The sequence below is a fragment of the Toxotes jaculatrix genome, chromosome 2, assembly GCF_017976425.1.
Source record: "Toxotes jaculatrix isolate fToxJac2 chromosome 2, fToxJac2.pri, whole genome shotgun sequence".
NCBI lineage: Eukaryota > Metazoa > Chordata > Actinopteri > Toxotidae > Toxotes > Toxotes jaculatrix.
In genome coordinates, this window is record NC_054395.1 from 19,268,523 (window position 1) to 19,293,446 (window position 24,924).

Consider the following 24,924-nt stretch of genomic DNA (forward strand, 5'->3'; position numbering starts at 1 on the left):
AACATGCGGCAGGAATCCGTCGCCTTACAGTTCGATATTTTTCAGTGAACCCGGTGATGAGTGTCAGAGGGCAAAGTGTTTAATAGTTTAACGTGTGTCACTGTAGATTTTCAGTCTGTACACAATGAAGGCACTGAAGGGTGAAAAGTGGTGTTATTTTCAGTTGCGCGGGGACAGAATTTCATGTGGATTGAGGAAATAGAGATAGAATAACAGTCAGTAAAAGGAGTAAAACAATTCTAAAAATTAATGGAAGGGGACAGTTACCCGAATATCTGGCTGTATGCCCGAAATAAAGACTTGCCTCAGGTGACAGAGGGAGGAGAACGAGAGAGGGGGAGAGAAATTCATTCAGACTAGTGATGTATCTTTTCTGTTTTTTTTTTTCTCTTTTTTCTTCAAACCGCACGTGATTGATCAATATGTGTTTGCGGCCTGTGTTTGCGCTGAGTAGAGGGCGGAGGGGGGGTAGATACACTTACATACTTACATACTTTAATATGGCCTCAAAATATGCCCAAAAAAGGTCATAGTATAGTAAGGTTTCAAAATAGGCCAAAAAAAGTCATACTTTAGGATGGCCTCAAAATGTCATAAAAATGGTCATAGTATAGTAGGGCTTCAAAATAGGCCAAAAAAGTCAGGTTTTAGTAAGACCTCAAAATGTCATAAAAATGGTCATGGGGGTGGGGGGTAAGGCTTCAAAATATGCCCAAAAAAAGTCATATTTTAGTAAGACCCCAAAATGTCGTAAAACACGTCATGGGGAGGTAAGGCTTTAAAATATGTCAAAAAAAGTCATATTTTAGTAAGACCTCAAAATGTCATAAAAATCTTCATAGTATAGTAAGGCTTCAAAATATGCCAAAAAAAGTCATATTTTAGTCAGACCTCAAAAAGTCATAAAAAACGTCATAAGGTGGAAAGGCGTCAAAAAATGCAAAAAAAAAGTCATATTTTTGTAAGACCTCAAAATGTCATAAAACATTGTCAAACGGCCATAAGGCGTCAAAAAGTCAAAACATTTTTTGACCTCAAAATGTCATAAAAAACGTCATAGTATAGTAAGGCGTTAAAATCGATCAAAAAAAGTCAAAAATTTTTTGACCTCAAAATGTCATGAAAAATGTCATACGGCCGTAAGGCGACAAAAAAATGCCAAAAAAACTCAAAAAATTTTTTGACCTCAAAATGTCATAAAAAACGTCATTCGGCCGTAAGGCATCAAAATCGGCCATAAAAAGTCAAAAAAATTTTTGACCTCAAAATATCATAAAAAACGTCATAGTATAGTAAGGCGTCAAAATCGGACACAAAAAGTCAAAAAAAATTTTGACCTCAAAATGTCATAAAAAACGTCATAGTATAGTAAGGCGTCAAAATCGGACAAAAAAAGTCAAAATTTTTTTGACCTCAAAATGTCATAAAAAACATCATAGTATAGTAAGGCTCAAAATCGGACACAAAAAGTCAAAAAAATTTTTGACCTCAAAATGTCATAAAAAACGTCATAGTATAGTAAGGCGTCAAAATCGGACAAAAAAAGTCAAAATTTTTTTTGACCTCAAAATGTCATAAAAAACGTCATAGTATAGTAAGGCGTCAAAATCGGACAAAAAAAGTCAAAAAATTTTTTTACCTCAAAATGTCATAAAAAACGTCATAGTATAGTATGGCGTCTTTTTCGGACAAAAAAAGTCAAAAAAATTTTTGACCTCAAAATGTCATAAAAAACGTCATAGTATAGTTTTTGTCAAAATCGGACAAAAAAAGTCAAAAATTTTTTTGACCTCAAAATGTCATAAAAAATGTCAGTATATTATGGCGTTTTTTCGGGCAAAAAAAGTCAAAATTTTTTTTGACCTCAAAATGTCATAAAAAACGTCATAGTATAGTAAAGCGTTTTTTTCGGACAAAAATAGTCAAAAAAATTTTTGACCTCAAAATGTCATAAAAAACGTCATAGTATAGTATGGCGTTTTTTTCAGACAAAAAAAGTCAAAAAAAATTTTGACCTCAAAATGTCATAAAAAACATCATAGTATAGTAAGGCGTTTTTTTTCGGACAAAAATAGTCAAAAAAATTTTTGACCTCAAAATGTCATAAAAAACGTCATAGTATAGTATGGCGTTTTTTTCGGACAAAAAAAGTCAAATTTATTTTTGACCTCAAAATGTCATAAAAAACGTCATAGTATAGTAAGGCATCAAAATCGGACGAAAAAAGTCAAAAAATTTTTTGACCTCAAAATGTCATAAAAAACGTCATAGTATAGTATGGCGTTTTTTTCTGACAAAAAAAGTCAAAATTTTTTTTGACCTCAAAATGTCATAATAAACGTCATAGTATAGTATGGCGTTTTTTCGGGCAAAAAAAGTCAAAAATTTTTTTGACCTCAAAATGTCATAAAAAACGTCATAGTATAGTATGGCGTTTTTTCGAGGAAAAAAAGTCAAAAATTTTTTTGACCTCAAAATGTCATAAAAAACATCATAGTATAGTATGGCGTTTTTTTCAGACAAAAAAAGTCAAAATTTTTTTTGACCTCAAAATGTCATAAAAAACGTCATAGTATAGTATGGCGTTTTTTCGGGCAAAAAAAGTCAAAATTTTTTTTGACCTCAAAATGTCATAAAAAACGTCATAGTATAGTAAGGCGTCAAAATCGGACAAAAAAATTCAAAAATTTTTTTGACCTCAAAATGTCATAAAAAACGTCATAGTATAGTATGGCGTTTTTTTGGGCAAAAAAAGTCAAAATTTTTTTTGACCTCAAAATGTCATAAAAAACATCATAGTATAGTAAGGCGTCAAAATCGGACAAAAAAAGTCAAAAAAATGTTTGACCTCAAAATGTCATAAAAAACGTCATAGTATAGTAAGGCATCAAAATCGGACAAAAAAAGTCAAAAATTTTTTGACCTCAAAATGTCATAAAAAACGTCATAGTATAGTATGGCGTTTTTTTCGGGCAAAAAAAGTCAAAATTTTTTTTGACCTCAAAATGTCATAAAAAACGTCATAGTATAGTATGGCGTCAAAATTAGACAAAAAAATTTAAAAAAAATTTTGACCTCATAATGTCATAAAAAACGTCATAGTATAGTAAGGCGTTTTTTTCGGACAAAAATAGTCAAAAAAATTTTTGACCTCAAAATGTCATAAAAAACGTCATAGTATAGTATGGCGTTTTTTTCGGACAAAAAAAGTCAAATTTTTTTTGACCTCAAAATGTCATAAAAAACGTCATAGTATAGTAAGGCGTCAAAATCGGACGAAAAAAGTCAAAAAAAATTTTGACCTCAAAATGTCATAAAAAACGTCATAGTATAGTATGGCGTCAAAATCGGACAAAAAAAGTCCAAATTTTTTTTGACCTCAAAATGTCATAAAAAACGTCAGTATATTATGGCGTTTTTTCGGGCAAAAAAAGTCAAAATTTTTTTTGACCTCAAAATGTCATAAAAATCGTCATAGTATAGTAAGGCATCAAAATCGGACGAAAAAAGTCAAAAAATTTTTTGACCTCAAAATGTCATAAAAAACGTCATAGTATAGTATGGCGTTTTTTCGGGCAAAAAAACTCAAAAATTTTTTTGACCTCAAAATGTCATAAAAAACGTCATAGTATAGTAAGGCGTCAAAATCGGACAAAAAAAGTCCAAAAAATTTTTGACCTCAAAATGTCATAAAAAACGTCATAGTATAGTATGGCGTTTTTTTGGGCAAAAAAAGTCAAAAATTTTTTTGACCTCAAAATGTCATAAAAAACATCATAGTATAGTAAGGCGTCAAAATCGGACAAAAAAAGTCAAAAAAATGTTTGACCTCAAAATGTCATAAAAAACGTCATAGTATAGTAAGGCATCAAAATCGGACAAAAAAAGTCAAAAATTTTTTGACCTCAAAATGTCATAAAAAACGTCATAGTATAGTATGGCGTTTTTTTCGGGCAAAAAAAGTCAAAATTTTTTTTGACCTCAAAATGTCATAAAAAACGTCATAGTATAGTATGGCGTTTTTTTCGGGCAAAAAAAGTCAAAATTTTTTTTGACCTCAAAATGTCATCAAAAACGTCATAGTATAGTAAGTCGTCAAAATTAGACAAAAAAATTTAAAAAAAATTTTGACCTCAAAATGTCATAAAAAACATCATAGTATAGTAAGGCGTCAAAATCGGACAAAAAAAGTCAAAAATTTTTTTGACCTCAAAATGTCATAAAAAACGTCATAGTATAGTATGGCGTTTTTTTGGGCAAAAAAAGTCAAAATTTTTTTTGACCTCAAAATGTCATAAAAAACATCATAGTATAGTAAGGCGTCAAAATCGGACAAAAAAAGTCAAAAAAATGTTTGACCTCAAAATGTCATAAAAAACGTCATAGTATAGTATGGCGTTTTTTTCGGACAAAAAAAGTCAAATTTTTTTTGACCTCAAAATGTCATAAAAAACGTCATAGTATAGTAAGGCGTCAAAATCGGACGAAAAAAGTCAAAAAAAATTTTGACCTCAAAATGTCATAAAAAACGTCATAGTATAGTATGGCGTTTTTTTTCGGACAAAAAAAGTCAAAATTTTTTTTGACCTCAAAATGTCATAAAAAACGTCATAGTATAGTAAGTCGTCAAAATTAGACAAAAAAATTTAAAAAAATTTTTGACCTCAAAATGTCATAAAAAACGTCATAGTATAGTAAGGCGTCAAAATCGGACAAAAAAAGTCAAATTTTTTTTTGACCTCATAATGTCATAAAAAACGTCATAGTATAGTAAGGCGTTTTTTTTCGGACAAAAATAGTCAAAAAAATTTTTGACCTCAAAATGTCATAAAAAACGTCATAGTATAGTATGGCGTTTTTTTCGGACAAAAAAAGTCAACTTTTTTTTGACCTCAAAATGTCATAAAAAACGTCATAGTATAGTAAGGCGTCAAAATCGGACGAAAAAAGTCAAAAAAAATTTTGACCTCAAAATGTCATAAAAAACGTCATAGTATAGTATGGCGTCAAAATCGGACAAAAAAAGTCCAAATTTTTTTTGACCTCAAAATGTCATAAAAAATGTCAGTATATTATGGCGTTTTTTCGGGCAAAAAAAGTCAAAAATTTTTTTGACCTCAAAATGTCATAAAAAACGTCATAGTATAGTATGGCGTCAAAATCGGACAAAAAAAGTCCAAATTTTTTTTGACCTCAAAATGTCATAAAAAATGTCAGTATATTATGGCGTTTTTTCGGGCAAAAAAAGTCAAAAATTTTTTTGACCTCAAAATGTCATAAAAAACGTCATAGTATAGTAAAGCGTTTTTTTCGGACAAAAATAGTCAAAAAAATTTTTGACCTCAAAATGTCATAAAAAACGTCATAGTATAGTATGGCGTTTTTTTCGGACAAAAAAAGTCAAAACAATTTTTGACCTCAAAATGTCATAAAAAACGTCATAGTATAGTATGGCGTTTTTTTCGGACAAAAAAAGTCAAAACTTTTTTTGACCTCAAAATGTCATAAAAAACGTCATAGTATAGTAAGGCGTCAAAATCGGACAAAAAAAGTCAAAAATTTTTTTGACCTCAAAATGTCATAAAAAACGTCATAGTATAGTAAGGCGTCAAAATTGGACACAAAAAGTCAAAAAAAATTTTGACCTCAAAATGTCATAAAAAACGTCATAGTATAGTATGGCGTTTTTTCGGGCAAAAAAAGTCAAAATTTTTTTTGACCTCAAAATGTCATAAAAAACGTCATAGTATAGTAAGGCGTCAAAATCGGACAAAAAAAGTCAAAATTTTTTTTGACCTCAAAATGTCATAAAAAACGTCATAGTATAGTAAGGCGTCAAAATCGGACAAAAAAAGTCAAAACTTTTTTTGACCTCAAAATGTCATAAAAAACGTCATAGTATAGTAAAGCGTCAAAATTGGACACAAAAAGTCAAATTTTTTTTTGACCTGAAAATGTCATAAAAAACGTCATAGTATAGTATGGCGTTTTTTCGGGCAAAAAAAGTCAAAATTTTTTTTGACCTCAAAATGTCATAAAAAACGTCATAGTATAGTATGGCGTTTTTTTCGGGCAAAAAAAGTCAAAAATTTTTTTGACCTCAAAATGTCATAAAAAACGTCATAGTATAGTATGGCGTTTTTTTGGGCAAAAAAAGTCAAAATTTTTTTTGACCTCAAAATGTCATAAAAAACATCATAGTATAGTAAGGCGTCAAAATCGGACAAAAAAAGTCAAAAAAATGTTTGACCTCAAAATGTCATAAAAAACGTCATAGTATAGTATGGCGTTTTTTTCGGACAAAAAAAGTCAAATTTTTTTTGACCTCAAAATGTCATAAAAAACGTCATAGTATAGTAAGGCGTCAAAATCGGACGAAAAATTTAAAAAAAATTTTGACCTCAAAATGTCATAAAAAACGTCATAGTATAGTAAGGCGTCAAAATCGGACAAAAAAAGTCAAATTTTTTTTTGACCTCATAATGTCATAAAAAACGTCATAGTATAGTAAGGCGTTTTTTTTCGGACAAAAATAGTCAAAAAAATTTTTGACCTCAAAATGTCATAAAAAACGTCATAGTATAGTATGGCGTTTTTTTCGGACAAAAAAAGTCCAAATTTTTTTTGACCTCAAAATGTCATAAAAAATGTTAGTATATTATGGCGTTTTTTCGGGCAAAAAAAGTCAAAAATTTTTTTGACCTCAAAATGTCATAAAAAACGTCATAGTATAGTAAAGCGTTTTTTTCGGACAAAAATAGTCAAAAAAAATTTTTGACCTCAAAATGTCATAAAAAACGTCATAGTATAGTATGGCGTTTTTTTCGGACAAAAAAAGTCAAAAAAATTTTTGACCTCAAAATGTCATAAAAAACGTCATAGTATAGTATGGCGTTTTTTTCGGACAAAAAAAGTCAAAACTTTTTTTGACCTCAAAATGTCATAAAAAACGTCATAGTATAGTAAGGCGTCAAAATCGGATAAAAAAAGTCAAAAATTTTTTTGACCTCAAAATGTCATAAAAAACGTCATAGTATAGTAAGGCGTCAAAATTGGACACAAAAAGTCAAAAAAATTTTTGACCTCAAAATGTCATAAAAAACGTCATAGTATAGTATGGCGTTTTTTCGGGCAAAAAAAGTCAAAATTTTTTTTGACCTCAAAATGTCATAAAAAACGTCATAGTATAGTAAGGCGTCAAAATCGGACAAAAAAAGTCAAAATTTTTTTTGACCTCAAAATGTCATAAAAAACGTCATAGTATAGTAAGGCGTCAAAATCGGACAAAAAAAGTCAAAACTTTTTTTGACCTCAAAATGTCATAAAAAACGTCATAGTATAGTAAGGCGTCAAAATTGGACACAAAAAGTCAAAAATTTTTTTGACCTGAAAATGTCATAAAAAACGTCATAGTATAGTATGGCGTTTTTTCGGGCAAAAAAACTCAAAAATTTTTTTGACCTCAAAATGTCATAAAAAACGTCATAGTATAGTAAGGCGTCAAAATCGGACAAAAAAAGTCCAAAAAATTTTTGACCTCAAAATGTCATAAAAAACGTCATAGTATAGTAAGGCGTCAAAATCGGACAAAAAAAGTCAAAAATTTTTTTGACCTCAAAATATCATAAAAAACGTCATAGTATAGTAAGGCGTCAAAATTGGACACAAAAAGTCAAAATTTTTTTTGACCTCAAAATGTCATAAAAAATGTTAGTATATTATGGCGTTTTTTCGGGCAAAAAAAGTCAAAAATTTTTTTGACCTCAAAATGTCATAAAAAACGTCATAGTATAGTAAAGCGTTTTTTTCGGACAAAAATAGTCAAAAAAAATTTTTGACCTCAAAATGTCATAAAAAACGTCATAGTATAGTATGGCGTTTTTTTCGGACAAAAAAAGTCAAAAAAATTTTTGACCTCAAAATGTCATAAAAAACGTCATAGTATAGTATGGCGTTTTTTTCGGACAAAAAAAGTCAAAACTTTTTTTGACCTCAAAATGTCATAAAAAACGTCATAGTATAGTAAGGCGTCAAAATCGGATAAAAAAAGTCAAAAATTTTTTTGACCTCAAAATGTCATAAAAAACGTCATAGTATAGTAAGGCGTCAAAATTGGACACAAAAAGTCAAAAAAATTTTTGACCTCAAAATGTCATAAAAAACGTCATAGTATAGTATGGCGTTTTTTCGGGCAAAAAAAGTCAAAATTTTTTTTGACCTCAAAATGTCATAAAAAACGTCATAGTATAGTAAGGCGTCAAAATCGGACAAAAAAAGTCAAAATTTTTTTTGACCTCAAAATGTCATAAAAAACGTCATAGTATAGTAAGGCGTCAAAATCGGACAAAAAAAGTCAAAACTTTTTTTGACCTCAAAATGTCATAAAAAACGTCATAGTATAGTAAGGCGTCAAAATTGGACACAAAAAGTCAAAAATTTTTTTGACCTGAAAATGTCATAAAAAACGTCATAGTATAGTATGGCGTTTTTTCGGGCAAAAAAACTCAAAAATTTTTTTGACCTCAAAATGTCATAAAAAACGTCATAGTATAGTAAGGCGTCAAAATCGGACAAAAAAAGTCCAAAAAATTTTTGACCTCAAAATGTCATAAAAAACGTCATAGTATAGTAAGGCGTCAAAATCGGACAAAAAAAGTCAAAAATTTTTTTGACCTCAAAATATCATAAAAAACGTCATAGTATAGTAAGGCGTCAAAATTGGACACAAAAAGTCAAAAATTTTTTTGACCTCAAAATGTCATAAAAAACGTCATAGTATAGTAAGGCGTCAAAATTGGACACAAAAAGTCAAAAAATTTTTTGACCTCAAAATGTCATAAAAAACGTCATAGTAAGGCGTCAAAATCGGACAAAAAAAGTCAAAATTTTTTTTGACCTCAAAATGTCATAAAAAACGTCATAGTATAGTAAGGCGTCAAAATCGGACAAAAAAAGTCAAAAAAATTTTTGACCTCAAAATGTCATAAAAAACGTCATAGTATAGTAAGGCGTCAAAATCGGACAAAAAAAGTCAAACATTTTTTTTGACCTCAAAATGTCATAAAAAACGTCATAGTATAGTAAGGCGTCAAAATCAGACAAAAAAAGTCAAAAAAATTTTTTGACTTCAAAATGTCATAAAAAACGTCATAGTATAGTAAGGCGTCAAAATCGGACAAAAAAAGTCAAAAAAATTTTTGACCTCAAAATGTCATAAAAAACGTCATAGTATAGTAAGGCGTCAAAATCGGACAAAAAAAGTCAAAAATTTTTTTGACCTCAAAATGTCATAAAAAATGTCATAGTATAGTAAGGCGTCAAAATCGGACAAAAAAAGTCAAAACTTTTTTTGACCTCAAAATATCGTAAAAAACGTCATAGTATAGTATGGCGTTTTTTTCGGACAAAAAAAGTCAAAATTTTTTTGACCTCAAAATGTCATAAAAAACGTCATAGTATAGTAAGGCTTCAAAATCAGACAAAAAAAGTCAAAAAAATTTTTGACCTCAAAATGTCATAAAAAACGTCATAGTATAGTAAGGCGTCAAAATCGGACAAAAAAAGTCAAAAAATTTTTTGACCTCAAAATGTCATAAAAAACGTCATAGTAAGGCGTCAAAATCGGACAAAAAAAGTCAAAATTTTTTTTGACCTCAAAATGTCATAAAAAACGTCATAGTATAGTAAGGCGTCAAAATCGGAGAAAAAAAGTCAAAATTTTTTTTGACCTCAAAATGTCATAAAAAACGTCATAGTATAGTAAGGCGTCAAAATCGGACAAAAAAAGTCAAAAAAATTTTTGACCTCAAAATGTCATAAAAAACGTCATAGTATAGTAAGGCGTCAAAATCGGACAAAAAAAGTCAAAAATTTTTTTGACCTCAAAATGTCATAAAAAACGTCATAGTAAGGCGTCAAAATTGGACACAAAACGTCAAAATTTTTTTTGACCTCAAAATGTCATAAAAAACGTCATAGTATAGTATGGCGTTTTTTCGGGCAAAAAAAGTCAAAATTTTATTTGACCTCAAAATGTCATAAAAAACGTCATAGTATAGTAAGGCGTCAAAATCGGACAAAAAAAGTCAAAATTTTTTTGACCTCAAAATGTCATAAAAAACGTCATAGTATAGTAAGGCGTCAAAATTGGACAAAAAAAGTCAAAATTTTTTTTGACCTCAAAATGTCATAAAAAATGTCATAGTATAGTAAGGCGTCAAAATCGGACAAAAAAAGTCAAAACTTTTTTTGACCTCAAAATATCGTAAAAAACGTCATAGTATAGTATGGCGTTTTTTTCGGACAAAAAAAGTCAAAATTTTTTTGACCTCAAAATGTCATAAAAAACGTCATAGTATAGTAAGGCTTCAAAATCAGACAAAAAAAGTCAAAAAAATTTTTGACCTCAAAATCGGTCATAAAAAACGTCATAGTAAGGCGTCAAAATTGGACACAAAAAGTCAAAATTTTTTTTGACCTCAAAATGTCATCAAAAACGTCATAGTATAGTATGGCGTTTTTTCGGGCAAAAAAAGTCAAAAATTTTTTTGACCTCAAAATGTCATAAAAAACGTCATAGTATAGTAAGGCGTCAAAATCGGACAAAAAAAGTCAAAATTTTTTTTGACCCGAAAATGTCATAAAAAACGTCATAGTATAGTATGGCGTTTTTTCGGGCAAAAAAAGTCAAAAATTTTTTTGACCTCAAAATGTCATAAAAAACGTCATAGTATAGTAAGGCGTCAAAATCGGACAAAAAAAGTCAAAAAAATTTTTGACCTCAAAATGTCATAAAAAACGTCATAGTATAGTAAGGCTTCAAAATCAGACAAAAAAAGTCAAAATTTTTTTTGACCCGAAAATGTCATAAAAAACGTCATAGTATAGTAAGGCGTCAAAATCGGACAAAAAAAGTCAAAAATTTTTTTGACCTCAAAATGTCATAAAAAACGTCATAGTAAGGCGTCAAAATTGGACACAAAACGTCAAAATTTTTTTTGACCTCAAAATGTCATAAAAAACGTCATAGTATAGTATGGCGTTTTTTCGGGCAAAAAAAGTCAAAATTTTATTTGACCTCAAAATGTCATAAAAAACGTCATAGTATAGTAAGGCGTCAAAATCGGACAAAAAAAGTCAAAATTTTTTTGACCTCAAAATGTCATAAAAAACGTCATAGTATAGTAAGGCGTCAAAATTGGACACAAAAAGTCAAAAATTTTTTTGACCTCAAAATGTCATAAAAAACGTCATAGTATAGTATGGCGTTTTTTCGGGCAAAAAAACTCAAAAATTTTTTTTGACCTCAAAATGTCATAAAAAACGTCATAGTATAGTAAGGCGTCAAAATCGGACAAAAAAAGTCCAAAAAATTTTTGACCTCAAAATGTCATAAAAAACGTCATAGTATAGTAAGGCGTCAAAATTGGACACAAAAAGTCAAAATTTTTTTTGACCTCAAAATGTCATAAAACACGTCATAGTATAGTATGGCGTTTTTTCGGGCAAAAAAAGTCAAAAATTTTTTTGACCTCAAAATGTCATAAAAAACGTCATAGTATAGTAAGGCGTCAAAATCGGACAAAAAAAGTCAAAAAAATTTTTGACCTCAAAATGTCATAAAAAACGTCATAGTATAGTAAGGCTTCAAAATCAGACAAAAAAAGTCAAAAAAATTTTTGACCTCAAAATGTCATAAAAAACGTCATAGTATAGTAAGGCGTCAAAATCGGACAAAAAAAGTCAAAAAATTTTTTGACCTCAAAATGTCATAAAAAACGTCATAGTATAGTAAGGCGTCAAAATTGGACACAAAAAGTCAAAATTTTTTTTGACCTCAAAATGTCATAAAACACGTCATAGTATAGTATGGCGTTTTTTCGGGCAAAAAAACTCAAAAATTTTTTTGACCTCAAAATGTCATAAAAAACGTCATAGTATAGTAAGGCGTCAAAATCGGACAAAAAAAGTCAAAAAAATTTTTGACCTGAAAATGTCATAAAAAACGTCATAGTATAGTAAGGCGTCAAAATCGGACAAAAAAAGTCAAAAAATTTTTTGACCTCAAAATGTCATAAAAAACGTCATAGTAAGGCGTCAAAATCGGACAAAAAAAGTCAAAATTTTTTTTGACCTCAAAATGTCATAAAAAACGTCATAGTATAGTAAGGCGTCAAAATCGGAGAAAAAAAGTCAAAATTTTTTTTGACCTCAAAATGTCATAAAAAACGTCATAGTATAGTAAGGCGTCAAAATCGGACAAAAAAAGTCAAAAAAAATTTTTGACCTCAAAATGTCATAAAAAACGTCATAGTATAGTAAGGCGTCAAAATCGGACAAAAAAAGTCAAAAATTTTTTTGACCTCAAAATGTCATAAAAAACGTCATAGTAAGGCGTCAAAATTGGACACAAAACGTCAAAATTTTTTTTGACCTCAAAATGTCATAAAAAACGTCATAGTATAGTATGGCGTTTTTTCGGGCAAAAAAAGTCAAAATTTTATTTGACCTCAAAATGTCATAAAAAACGTCATAGTATAGTAAGGCGTCAAAATCGGACAAAAAAAGTCAAAAAATTTTTGACCTCAAAATGTCATAAAAAACGTCATAGTATAGTAAGGCGTCAAAATTGGACACAAAAAGTCAAAATTTTTTTTGACCTCAAAATGTCATAAAACACGTCATAGTATAGTATGGCGTTTTTTCGGGCAAAAAAAGTCAAAAATTTTTTTGACCTCAAAATGTCATAAAAAACGTCATAGTATAGTAAGGCGTCAAAATCGGAGAAAAAAAGTCAAAATTTTTTTTGACCTCAAAATGTCATAAAAAACGTCATAGTATAGTAAGGCGTCAAAATCGGACAAAAAAAGTCCAAAAAATTTTTGACCTCAAAATGTCATAAAAAACGTCATAGTATAGTAAGGCGTCAAAATCGGACAAAAAAAGTCAAAAATTTTTTTGACCTCAAAATGTCATAAAAAACGTCATAGTAAGGCGTCAAAATTGGACACAAAACGTCAAAATTTTTTTTGACCTCAAAATGTCATAAAAAACGTCATAGTATAGTATGGCGTTTTTTCGGGCAAAAAAAGTCAAAATTTTATTTGACCTCAAAATGTCATAAAAAACGTCATAGTATAGTAAGGCGTCAAAATCGGACAAAAAAAGTCAAAATTTTTTTGACCTCAAAATGTCATAAAAAACGTCATAGTATAGTAAGGCGTCAAAATTGGACACAAAAAGTCAAAAATTTTTTTGACCTCAAAATGTCATAAAAAACGTCATAGTATAGTATGGCGTTTTTTCGGGCAAAAAAACTCAAAAATTTTTTTTGACCTCAAAATGTCATAAAAAACGTCATAGTATAGTAAGGCGTCAAAATCGGACAAAAAAAGTCCAAAAAATTTTTGACCTCAAAATGTCATAAAAAACGTCATAGTATAGTAAGGCGTCAAAATCGGACAAAAAAAGTCAAAAAAATTTTTGACCTCAAAATGTCATAAAAAACGTCATAGTAAGGCGTCAAAATTGGACACAAAAAGTCAAAATTTTTTTTGACCTGAAAATGTCATAAAAAACGTCATAGTATAGTAAGGCGTCAAAATTGGACACAAAAAGTCAAAAATTTTTTTGACCTGAAAATGTCATAAAAAACGTCATAGTATAGTATGGCGTTTTTTCGGGCAAAAAAAGTCAAAAATTTTTTTGACCTCAAAATGTCATAAAAAACGTCATAGTATAGTAAGGCGTCAAAATCGGACAAAAAAAGTCAAAAATTTTTTTGACCTCAAAATCGGTCATAAAAAACGTCATAGTAAGGCGTCAAAATTGGACACAAAAAGTCAAAATTTTTTTTGACCTCAAAATGTCATCAAAAACGTCATAGTATAGTATGGCGTTTTTTCGGGCAAAAAAAGTCAAAAATTTTTTTGACCTCAAAATGTCATAAAAAACGTCATAGTATAGTAAGGCGTCAAAATCGGACAAAAAAAGTCAAAATTTTTTTTGACCTCAAAATGTCATAAAAAACGTCATAGTATAGTAAGGCGTCAAAATCGGACAAAAAAAGTCAAAATTTTTTTTGACCTCAAAATGTCATAAAAAACGTCATAGTATAGTAAGGCGTCAAAATCGGACAAAAAAAGTCCAAAAAATTTTTGACCTCAAAATGTCATAAAAAACGTCATAGTATAGTAAGGCGTCAAAATCGGAGAAAAAAAGTCAAAATTTTTTTTGACCTCAAAATGTCATAAAAAACGTCATAGTATAGTAAGGCGTCAAAATCGGACAAAAAAAGTCCAAAAAATTTTTGACCTCAAAATGTCATAAAAAACGTCATAGTATAGTAAGGCGTCAAAATCGGACAAAAAAAGTCAAAAAATTTTTTGACCTCAAAATGTCATAAAAAACGTCATAGTATAGTAAGGCGTCAAAATCGGACAAAAAAAGTCAAAAAAAATTTTGACCTCAAAATGTCATAAAAAACGTCATAGTATAGTATGGCGTTTTTTTCGGACAAAAAAAGTCAAAAAAACCTCAAAATGTCATAAAAAACGTCATAGTATAGTATGGCCTTTTTTTCGGACAAAAAAAGTCAAAAAAAATTTTGACTTCAAAATGTCATAAAAAAGTCATAGTATAGTAAGGCGTCAAAATCGGACAAAAAAAGTCAAAAAAATTTTTGACCTCAAAATGTCATAAAAAACGTCATAGTATAGTAAGGCGTCAAAATCGGACAAAAAAAGTCAAACATTTTTTTTGACCTCAAAATGTCATAAAAAACGTCATAGTATAGTAAGGCGTCAAAATCAGACAAAAAAAGTCAAAAAAATTTTTTGACTTCAAAATGTCATAAAAAACGTCATAGTATAGTAAGGCGTCAAAATCGGACAAAAAAAGTCAAAAAAATTTTTGACCTCAAAATGTCATAAAAAACGTCATAGTATAGTAAGGCGTCAAAATCGGACAAAAAAAGTCAAAAATTTTTTTGACCTCAAAATGTCATAAAAAATGTCATAGTATAGTAAGGCGTCAAAATCGGACAAAAAAAGTCAAAACTTTTTTTGACCTCAAAATATCGTAAAAAACGTCATAGTATAGTATGGCGTTTTTTTCGGACAAAAAAAGTCAAAATTTTTTTGACCTCAAAATGTCATAAAAAACGTCATAGTATAGTAAGGCTTCAAAATCAGACAAAAAAAGTCAAAAAAATTTTTGACCTCAAAATGTCATAAAAAACGTCATAGTATAGTAAGGCGTCAAAATCGGACAAAAAAAGTCAAAAAATTTTTTGACCTCAAAATGTCATAAAAAACGTCATAGTAAGGCGTCAAAATCGGACAAAAAAAGTCAAAATTTTTTTTGACCTCAAAATGTCATAAAAAACGTCATAGTATAGTAAGGCGTCAAAATCGGACAAAAAAAGTCAAAAAAATTTTTGACCTCAAAATGTCATAAAAAACGTCATAGTATAGTAAGGCGTCAAAATCGGACAAAAAAAGTCAAACATTTTTTTTGACCTCAAAATGTCATAAAAAACGTCATAGTATAGTAAGGCGTCAAAATCAGACAAAAAAAGTCAAAAAAATTTTTTGACTTCAAAATGTCATAAAAAACGTCATAGTATAGTAAGGCGTCAAAATCGGACAAAAAAAGTCAAAAAAATTTTTGACCTCAAAATGTCATAAAAAACGTCATAGTATAGTAAGGCGTCAAAATCGGACAAAAAAAGTCAAAAATTTTTTTGACCTCAAAATGTCATAAAAAATGTCATAGTATAGTAAGGCGTCAAAATCGGACAAAAAAAGTCAAAACTTTTTTTGACCTCAAAATATCGTAAAAAACGTCATAGTATAGTATGGCGTTTTTTTCGGACAAAAAAAGTCAAAATTTTTTTGACCTCAAAATGTCATAAAAAACGTCATAGTATAGTAAGGCTTCAAAATCAGACAAAAAAAGTCAAAAAAATTTTTGACCTCAAAATGTCATAAAAAACGTCATAGTATAGTAAGGCGTCAAAATCGGACAAAAAAAGTCAAAAAATTTTTTGACCTCAAAATGTCATAAAAAACGTCATAGTATAGTAAGGCGTCAAAATTGGACACAAAAAGTCAAAATTTTTTTTGACCTCAAAATGTCATAAAACACGTCATAGTATAGTATGGCGTTTTTTCGGGCAAAAAAACTCAAAAATTTTTTTGACCTCAAAATGTCATAAAAAACGTCATAGTATAGTAAGGCGTCAAAATCGGACAAAAAAAGTCCAAAAAATTTTTGACCTCAAAATGTCATAAAAAACGTCATAGTATAGTAAGGCGTCAAAATCGGACAAAAAAAGTCAAAAAATTTTTTGACCTCAAAATGTCATAAAAAACGTCATAGTAAGGCGTCAAAATCGGACAAAAAAAGTCAAAATTTTTTTTGACCTCAAAATGTCATAAAAAACGTCATAGTATAGTAAGGCGTCAAAATCGGAGAAAAAAAGTCAAAATTTTTTTTGACCTCAAAATGTCATAAAAAACGTCATAGTATAGTAAGGCGTCAAAATCGGACAAAAAAAGTCCAAAAAATTTTTGACCTCAAAATGTCATAAAAAACGTCATAGTATAGTAAGGCGTCAAAATCGGACAAAAAAAGTCAAAAATTTTTTTGACCTCAAAATGTCATAAAAAACGTCATAGTAAGGCGTCAAAATTGGACACAAAACGTCAAAATTTTTTTTGACCTCAAAATGTCATAAAAAACGTCATAGTATAGTATGGCGTTTTTTCGGGCAAAAAAAGTCAAAATTTTATTTGACCTCAAAATGTCATAAAAAACGTCATAGTATAGTAAGGCGTCAAAATCGGACAAAAAAAGTCAAAATTTTTTTGACCTCAAAATGTCATAAAAAACGTCATAGTATAGTAAGGCGTCAAAATTGGACACAAAAAGTCAAAAAATTTTTTGACCTCAAAATGTCATAAAAAACGTCATAGTATAGTATGGCGTTTTTTCGGGCAAAAAAACTCAAAAATTTTTTTTGACCTCAAAATGTCATAAAAAACGTCATAGTATAGTAAGGCGTCAAAATCGGACAAAAAAAGTCCAAAAAATTTTTGACCTCAAAATGTCATAAAAAACGTCATAGTATAGTAAGGCGTCAAAATCGGACAAAAAAAGTCAAAAAATTTTTTGACCTCAAAATGTCATAAAAAACGTCATAGTAAGGCGTCAAAATTGGACACAAAAAGTCAAAAATTTTTTTGACCTGAAAATGTCATAAAAAACGTCATAGTATAGTAAGGCGTCAAAATTGGACACAAAAAGTCAAAATTTTTTTTGACCTGAAAATGTCATAAAAAACGTCATAGTATAGTATGGCGTTTTTTCGGGCAAAAAAAGTCAAAAATTTTTTTGACCTCAAAATGTCATAAAAAACGTCATAGTATAGTAAGGCGTCAAAATCGGACAAAAAAAGTCAAAAATTTTTTTGACCTCAAAATCGGTCATAAAAAATGTCATAGTAAGGCGTCAAAATTGGACACAAAAAGTCAAAATTTTTTTTGACCTCAAAATGTCATCAAAAACGTCATAGTATAGTATGGCGTTTTTTCGGGCAAAAAAAGTCAAAAATTTTTTTGACCTCAAAATGTCATAAAAAACGTCATAGTATAGTAAGGCGTCAAAATCGGACAAAAAAAGTCAAAATTTTTTTTGACCTCAAAATGTCATAAAAAACGTCATAGTATAGTAAGGCGTCAAAATCGGACAAAAAAAGTCAAAATTTTTTTTGACCTCAAAATGTCATAAAAAACGTCATAGTATAGTAAGGCGTCAAAATCGGACAAAAAAAGTCCAAAAAATTTTTGACCTCAAAATGTCATAAAAAACGTCATAGTATAGTAAGGCGTCAAAATCGGAGAAAAAAAGTCAAAATTTTTTTTGACCTCAAAATGTCATAAAAAACGTCATAGTATAGTAAGGCGTCAAAATCGGACAAAAAAAGTCCAAAAAATTTTTGACCTCAAAATGTCATAAAAAACGTCATAGTATAGTAAGGCGTCAAAATCGGACAAAAAAAGTCAAAAATTTTTTTGACCTCAAAATGTCATAAAAAACGTCATAGTATAGTAAGGCGTCAAAATCGGAGAAAAAAAGTCAAAATTTTTTTTGACCTCAAAATGTCATAAAAAACGTCATAGTATAGTAAGGCGTCAAAATCGGACAAAAAAAGTCAAAATTTTTTTTACCTCAAAATGTCATAAAAAGCGTCATAGTATAGTAAGGCGTCAAAATCGGACAAAAAAAGTCAAAATTTTTTTTGACCTCAAAATTTCATAAAAAACGTCATAGTATAGTAAGGCGTCAAAATCGGACAAAAAAAGTCAAAAAATTTTTTGACCTCAAAATGTCATAAAAAACGTCATAGTATAGTAAGGCGTCAAAATCGGACAAAAAAAGTCAAAAAAAATTTTGACCTCAAAATGTCATAAAAAACGTCATAGTATAGTATGGCGTTTTTTTCGGACAAAAAAAGTCAAAAAAACCTCAAAATGTCATAAAAAACGTCATAGTATAGTATGGCCTTTTTTTCGGACAAAAAAAGTCAAAAAAAATTTTGACTTCAAAATGTCATAAAAAAGTCATAGTATAGTAAGGCGTCAAAATCGGACAAAAAAAGTCAAAAAAATTTTTGACCTCAAAATGTCATAAAAAACGTCATAGTATAGTAAGGCGTCAAAATCGGACAAAAAAAGTCAAACATTTTTTTTGACCTCAAAATGTCATAAAAAACGTCATAGTATAGTAAGGCGTCAAAATCAGACAAAAAAAGTCAAAAAAATTTTTTGACTTCAAAATGTCATAAAAAACGTCATAGTATAGTAAGGCGTCAAAATCGGACAAAAAAAGTTAAAAAAAATTTTTGACCTCAAAATGTCATAAAAAACGTCATAGTATAGTAAGGCGTCAAAATCGGACAAAAAAAGTCAAAAATTTTTTTGACCTCAAAATGTCATAAAAAATGTCATAGTATAGTAAGGCGTCAAAATCGGACAAAAAAAGTCAAAACTTTTTTTGACCTCAAAATATCGTAAAAAACGTCATAGTATAGTATGGCGTTTTTTTCGGACAAAAAAAGTCAAAATTTTTTTGACCTCAAAATGTCATAAAAAACGTCATAGTATAGTAAGGCGTCAAAATTGGACAAAAAAATTCAAAAAAATTTTTGACCTCAAAATGTCATAAAAAAACGTCATAGTATAGTAAGGCATCAAAATCGGCCAAAAAAAGTCAAAATTTTTTTTGACCATAAAATGTCATAAAAACGTCATAGTATAGTAAGCCGTCAAAATCGGCCAAAAAAAGTCAAAATTTTTTTCGACCTCAAAATGTCATAAAAAACATCATATTAAAGTAAGGCCTCAAAATCGGCCAAAAAAACTCAAAAATTTTTTTTGACCTCAAAATGTCATAAAAAACGTCATAGTATAGTAAGGCCTCAAAATCGGCCAAAAAAAGTCACATTTTTTTTTTACCTTAAAATGTCATAAAAAACGTCATACGGCCATAAGGCGTCAAAAAAATGCCAAAAAAAGTCACTTTTTTTTTTTGACCTTAAAATGTCATAAAAAACGTCATAGTATAGTAAGGCGTCAAAATCGGCCAAAAAAAGTACAGCTGATTCTATCCACCAAAATGTTTTCAGATCACTCATGATCCTTTTGTGAGGGCCGTCATTTTGTCTGAATGGGTGTCACAAAGTGTGTTTATCCTTTAGGGTTGAAACTCTTCATGTGACTGTGAATACCTGCGGCAGAACCGAGAGTAAAACGCCAGCAAATCTTGCATGAGTTCTGTTCCCAGCTAATGTTACTGTGGTGGATGCTGGAGAGGCTGTGACTGCGTCAAGGGGCGCTTAAAACATGCTCAGCCACATTTCTGATCCCCACTCACTCCCTCACCATGCTTCACTACCCCTCACTCCTCCATCCTCCCACGTTCCCCTAGGAAGAAAACTGGGCAACATCTGGCTGAGTTTATGAGAGAGAGACAGGGAGAGAGAGAGAGAGAGAGAGAGAGAGAGAGAGAGAGAGAGAGAATTGGTAGACCATGAAAACTGGGAAGAATTCTTTCTTGGGCAGTGCAAGAGTCTATTGTTGTAGTTGCCATTAGTGGCGGTGAAACTTTAATCTTGTGAAAATACCCATTGTTGCACTCAAATTTACCAATAACACTGACGATGTCAATGTTCACATTATTGTCTTCCTGATAAAACACATGTTGCAGTTCTTGTGAAAACAACTTTTATTCAAACAACAGAGACAAGCTGACCACTGCAAAACACTGTGGAACAAGTCAAGGGTGAATACGGTTACCCCCAAACTTTCACAGTCATCACAATCATGACAGCAGCACAAAACCATACACACAGACACACACATGCACACACACACTGTACAAAAACTGTACATATTAGGTAAGGGCCAAATGGAAACACTGTTAAATTGAATCAAAACACAACAATACTGTTATATAATCGTCACCTCAGATCCACCTCCAGTACAGTGAAAAAAATAATAACACAGTGCTGTAAAATGAAGTCACTTCATTATAAACAGATTAGCCACTCAGATTCACAAGATCAATAAATAGACGACAAAATAATACATCACTCATCAGCGTATTAAGTCACACACAGCTGTTACAACTTCAAAAAAAGAAAAAGAAGAGTGGCACTCAAAACTGTTTCGGATGTAGAAAAGCCAACAGAACATGATATTGGTTCATTAAACAAACGCACAGCAGGCTAAAAGAACACAAGGAGAAATGTATAAACACACTGTTCTTACAGTAATCTGGCTGATTTGAGGTCAGCTGCGTTTCCTCCCCTGTTAATTAAGGTCCTGATTTTTAGAGAAGGTGTAAACTGATCCTCAGAACTGTTTTTTTGTGGGGAATCTTCGAGCCCAAATTTGACTTTTCTTGTTGATCTCTCCGCAGGAAGTGGGAGATAGTCAGACAAATGAATAACTGGGTTGGTTTGCTGGGTAGTCCAAATGATTTAAATGTAGTCCCATTTCAGTAATTTGTTTCAGCCGACAGGGACGTCTCCTTTGGCACGGTACATTGAGAAGGTCTCTGTGGATTTTGAGGTCCATGTTGTGATATTTACAAAAGTCTGATATTTAGCTGCAGAAGTAAGCACAATCATGCCATCATAAACCAGCTTAGAACTGGCATGGGTTTACGGCTAGTTCCAAGGGCTCAGCTTAGCCACGCTAGTAGTCAACAGTGGTTATTGTCAGTTGATGTGAAGCCAGAACTCTGTAGCACCGTGGTACTGTAAAATGAATCCAGCTCCTAGTCTATTGGAAACAGCTAGGGAAATCAAGGCAGTGGACTGCTTGCCAATACCTTGAAGCTGCACACTGATGACTGATGCTCCGGTGGGGGACTTTCACCCACAGCGGGCCACTGTGCATGTCAGTGAAGGTAACACTCCTGCAGTGTGCGTATCTGTTTATATGTATCTCTGGTGGTTGTGATGTTGGCAAGTTATGGGCCGGTCGAGCGTGTACGCTTGCAGTTGAAGCTCTCGAATCTCGTGGTACAGGGCTCTACAAGCGACTGTGGAAAGAAATATTGAGAAAAAAACAATCAGTACAAGAGGTCAACCACAGAGAATGAAAAACAAATGCAGAAATCCACACAGGGATGTGAAGATACATTATCTAGCCAAGGATTTTAAGTTGTTTTTAATTTCCTTGGTTGTCTCCTAAAAGGTTACATCATACAATTACACTGCCTGGTAATGGATAAAAAGAACTCAGACACTCAGGTTAGTTTAGATATTTGAGCTATAGCTTGACCATTTTCTTCCTCTAACTGTCTGGCAATTTTCCAGAGCTCCTTAAGAATGCTCTAAATGCAGTTGGCAGCGGCCCAAACATCAAGTGCTCATTAATAATAAAAAAAAAAAACTATCGGAATGTGTCTGTTATTCAGGCTCTGCACAGCAGTCAGCAACAACTCACTTCTTTCCTGAGGGTTAGGTTGTGGGAAAAAAAAAAGAAACAATGATGTATGTCTAGCATGCTGGGGGCGCCTCATTGGCTGAGCAAACAGGCCCCAAAATAACTACCAATCACTGAAGACGTTATCATCAGTCACTCAGAGAGGGCATGGTGAAACCACTTTAATTCTACATAGGTAAAGTTTTGGAGTATTCTGTGGTGGAAATGATTTGGCTTGTCTGTTGACCCAAAAAAGATTATGCATAAGAGGACACCCAGTTTTTAACAGTGGCATCTTAGGTTAGTGTGTGTTGTGTATAAAGAGGAATGTCAGGTTGTAAGGAATGTGTCTAGTTCTGCAGGGCTGTTCACACTCTTCCTGTCTCACTCTGATTGGCTGCCAGGCAAAGAAGGACCATCCATTACATCCAGGAGTAAATAAACAGGCACAGCAATTAAAGTGCCATCATTTGTTATGCAACACAGGGCGTATGTGTGTGTGTGTGTATTCCTGCTTGTGGCTTGTGCCTAAATGTGACCAAATATGTGTCTGCGCATGTACATGCTTGTGAGTTTGTGTATGTGCGTTGGACGCCATTCTCAGGTTTCTTTGCCGTCGTCTGCACTTAAATTAATGATTTGGGGGCCAGAGAATCAACAAATATGGCCCCCGGCAGGGCATAATGGAGAGCATGACCTGCCTGTGGATGTGTTTGAAGACCGCTCCTCTTTCTTCTCTGTCAGCACCTCCCTACCTCTACACAACAGACGCATTCACTACGCAAACTCACGTGACGCCTGCGTTCATGCTGTTAATGAGGAAGCGTGTGTCGCTATGTGGTCATGAATGTGTGTATGCTTATCGGCCAGTGATTATTTTACATGTCAGCATGTTGTGACAGAGTGTTAAAATCAAAAAGAATTTTATGTTCCTGAGTTCAAGTGTTGCATTTGTGGTCACGATTATGCCCGATTTAGAAACATGTGACAAAGCAAAGCATATTATATCAGTCAAGAAAGCCAGAACCATGCTCTGGATAATTTAGTGAGCTCAAATGGCTCTGACAGGCTGCTTAAAGCTCTTTAAGCCCAAAGGTCATTGTCCACAATTTTCTGCATCATCAGCTGCTAAAAGCACCAAAAAAAAAAGAAAAAAAAAACCCTGCCAGCTACATGTAGACTGCAGTGCACAATGAGAACATTTTAACAACTTGTACGCTGTTGTTTTTCTGAGTAAAAGTGTAAACCGCAGCTGTGTGAGGGAGCACTCGTCACTATTTCTGCAAATGATTTAAAGAAAATATTGAAATAAGTACAATATGATTGAAAACAACTGTAATTAAACCAGCTGCTCTGACTGTTTGAGTCCAGACATTTCAGCAATTTAAACGTCTTGTTCCAGTGGATATTTTTCCAGTGTTGGAATAACATGGGACATAAAACGAGGCTTGCAGATGATTCTTTAGGCAGCGATGCCCACAAGGACTTTGGACATGAAGCGGTGAACACACATAGGGTTTCCATTTATCAAACAGACACTAGCGATGTGCAGAAATCTGGCCACATGGCTAGGAATGTGATGAATTGCACTGCAATACCCAAACCCTGACCTGAATCTTCACAGGAACAGCTACTGATAAAACTAAAACATTAACACTTGACACTCACTCCAACAGATCAGACGCATCCCTTCCATTATCATACTGAGCTACTTCATATAAAGTAGGTTCAGTGAGAGGGAAAAAATAAAGGTATTTGCTAATGGCTTTATTCCCACAAGTATGAATTTACAAATTTCAGACGCTTTTGTCTTTTTGTTTTAAATCACGATTGCTTGTACAGTCCTTTCAAATTAAAACTTTGCTGCCACATCAATGCATTCCTTTAAATGGCAAAATAACATTTCCTTCTCTCCCTCACAACACTCTGCCATCATGTCCTACTCAAATCAGCCATTCCTATCTTCTCCTCCCTGTGTAACCCCCCCATCCTCCTCCCCACTCCTCCACTCTGTGTTCTTGATGGTGGGATCAGACAGGGTGAGCACTTTCTCATATTAATACTGCTTTATCCTGTGTCTGGAGACAGGAAAATGATTGACTTATCAAAATTTTCAGTTGCCTGCTACAGAAACAGGGTTTTAGTTAAACTATTTATACTGCCTGATGTGTTAATGAAACAGTACTCATCTTGTTGTCAAGATTAACTGGTATCATATAAAGTCTTTTCAAGTGAATAGGTGAACCACAATTTGTTCTTACTCAGTTATTCTACCTGTATTTTTCCTACTAGTCTGTCTCTCTCTCTGTCCATCTGTCTATCTTTGGCTTGAGGATTGCATATCAAGCCTGAGAGTCTCGATGCGAGCGGCTGAACCCCTTCTTGTCTTTAAGTGCTACTAATATAAACTGCCTGTTAAATGGATCCTTGCAGAGTTTTGGGACCACCAATGTCAGAGTGCTGCTCTTTCACTCGGAATTACCCTGTGGTTGGTGTTCTTTCACTCCTACAGAAAAAAGAGAAACACACCAAATTCAATTACCAGTACAAAGATTCGCCACCCCCACCCCTCCCTCCTCATCCCACTCTACCAAGAGGAGAGACATAAAAGAAGCCATTTGGTGGTATGAAGGGGCATATTTTGGGGGTGAAATGCAACGGGGGGGAGAGAGAAAAAAAGTGACAACTAATGGTGGAGCTGAGTTTCTCACCGTTCTGTTTAAATAGCCCTACATATTTCTTTGTGTTGAGATACTTTGTGAATGCAGGCCTAGTATGTGACAGAAAATATCATGTTTCAGAAAGGATGGTCTACTTAACCTAGGAAAAGAAGGTCAGAAGAGAAGCAGTTTTGACAAAATGCCTTGCAATGAAAACAACAACATAACAAATCACCGCTCTTATCGTATGTCTGATTTATTGAATGGAG

General features: G+C 31.9%; 1 protein-coding gene across 2 annotated transcripts in view; it reads right to left on the minus strand.

Annotated features, from left to right (window-relative positions):
• Positions 1 to 20,405: 20,405 nt before the first annotated feature.
• The window catches only part of LOC121192311 (ERC protein 2-like), a 145,723-nt gene continuing 141,204 nt past the window's right edge, over positions 20,406 to 24,924 (minus strand). For both annotated transcript variants that reach the window (XM_041053961.1, XM_041053946.1), the window contains one exon: positions 20,406 to 21,609. The gene's annotated coding sequence lies outside the window, so the exon portion shown is untranslated. The remainder of the gene's footprint in view (positions 21,610 to 24,924) is intronic.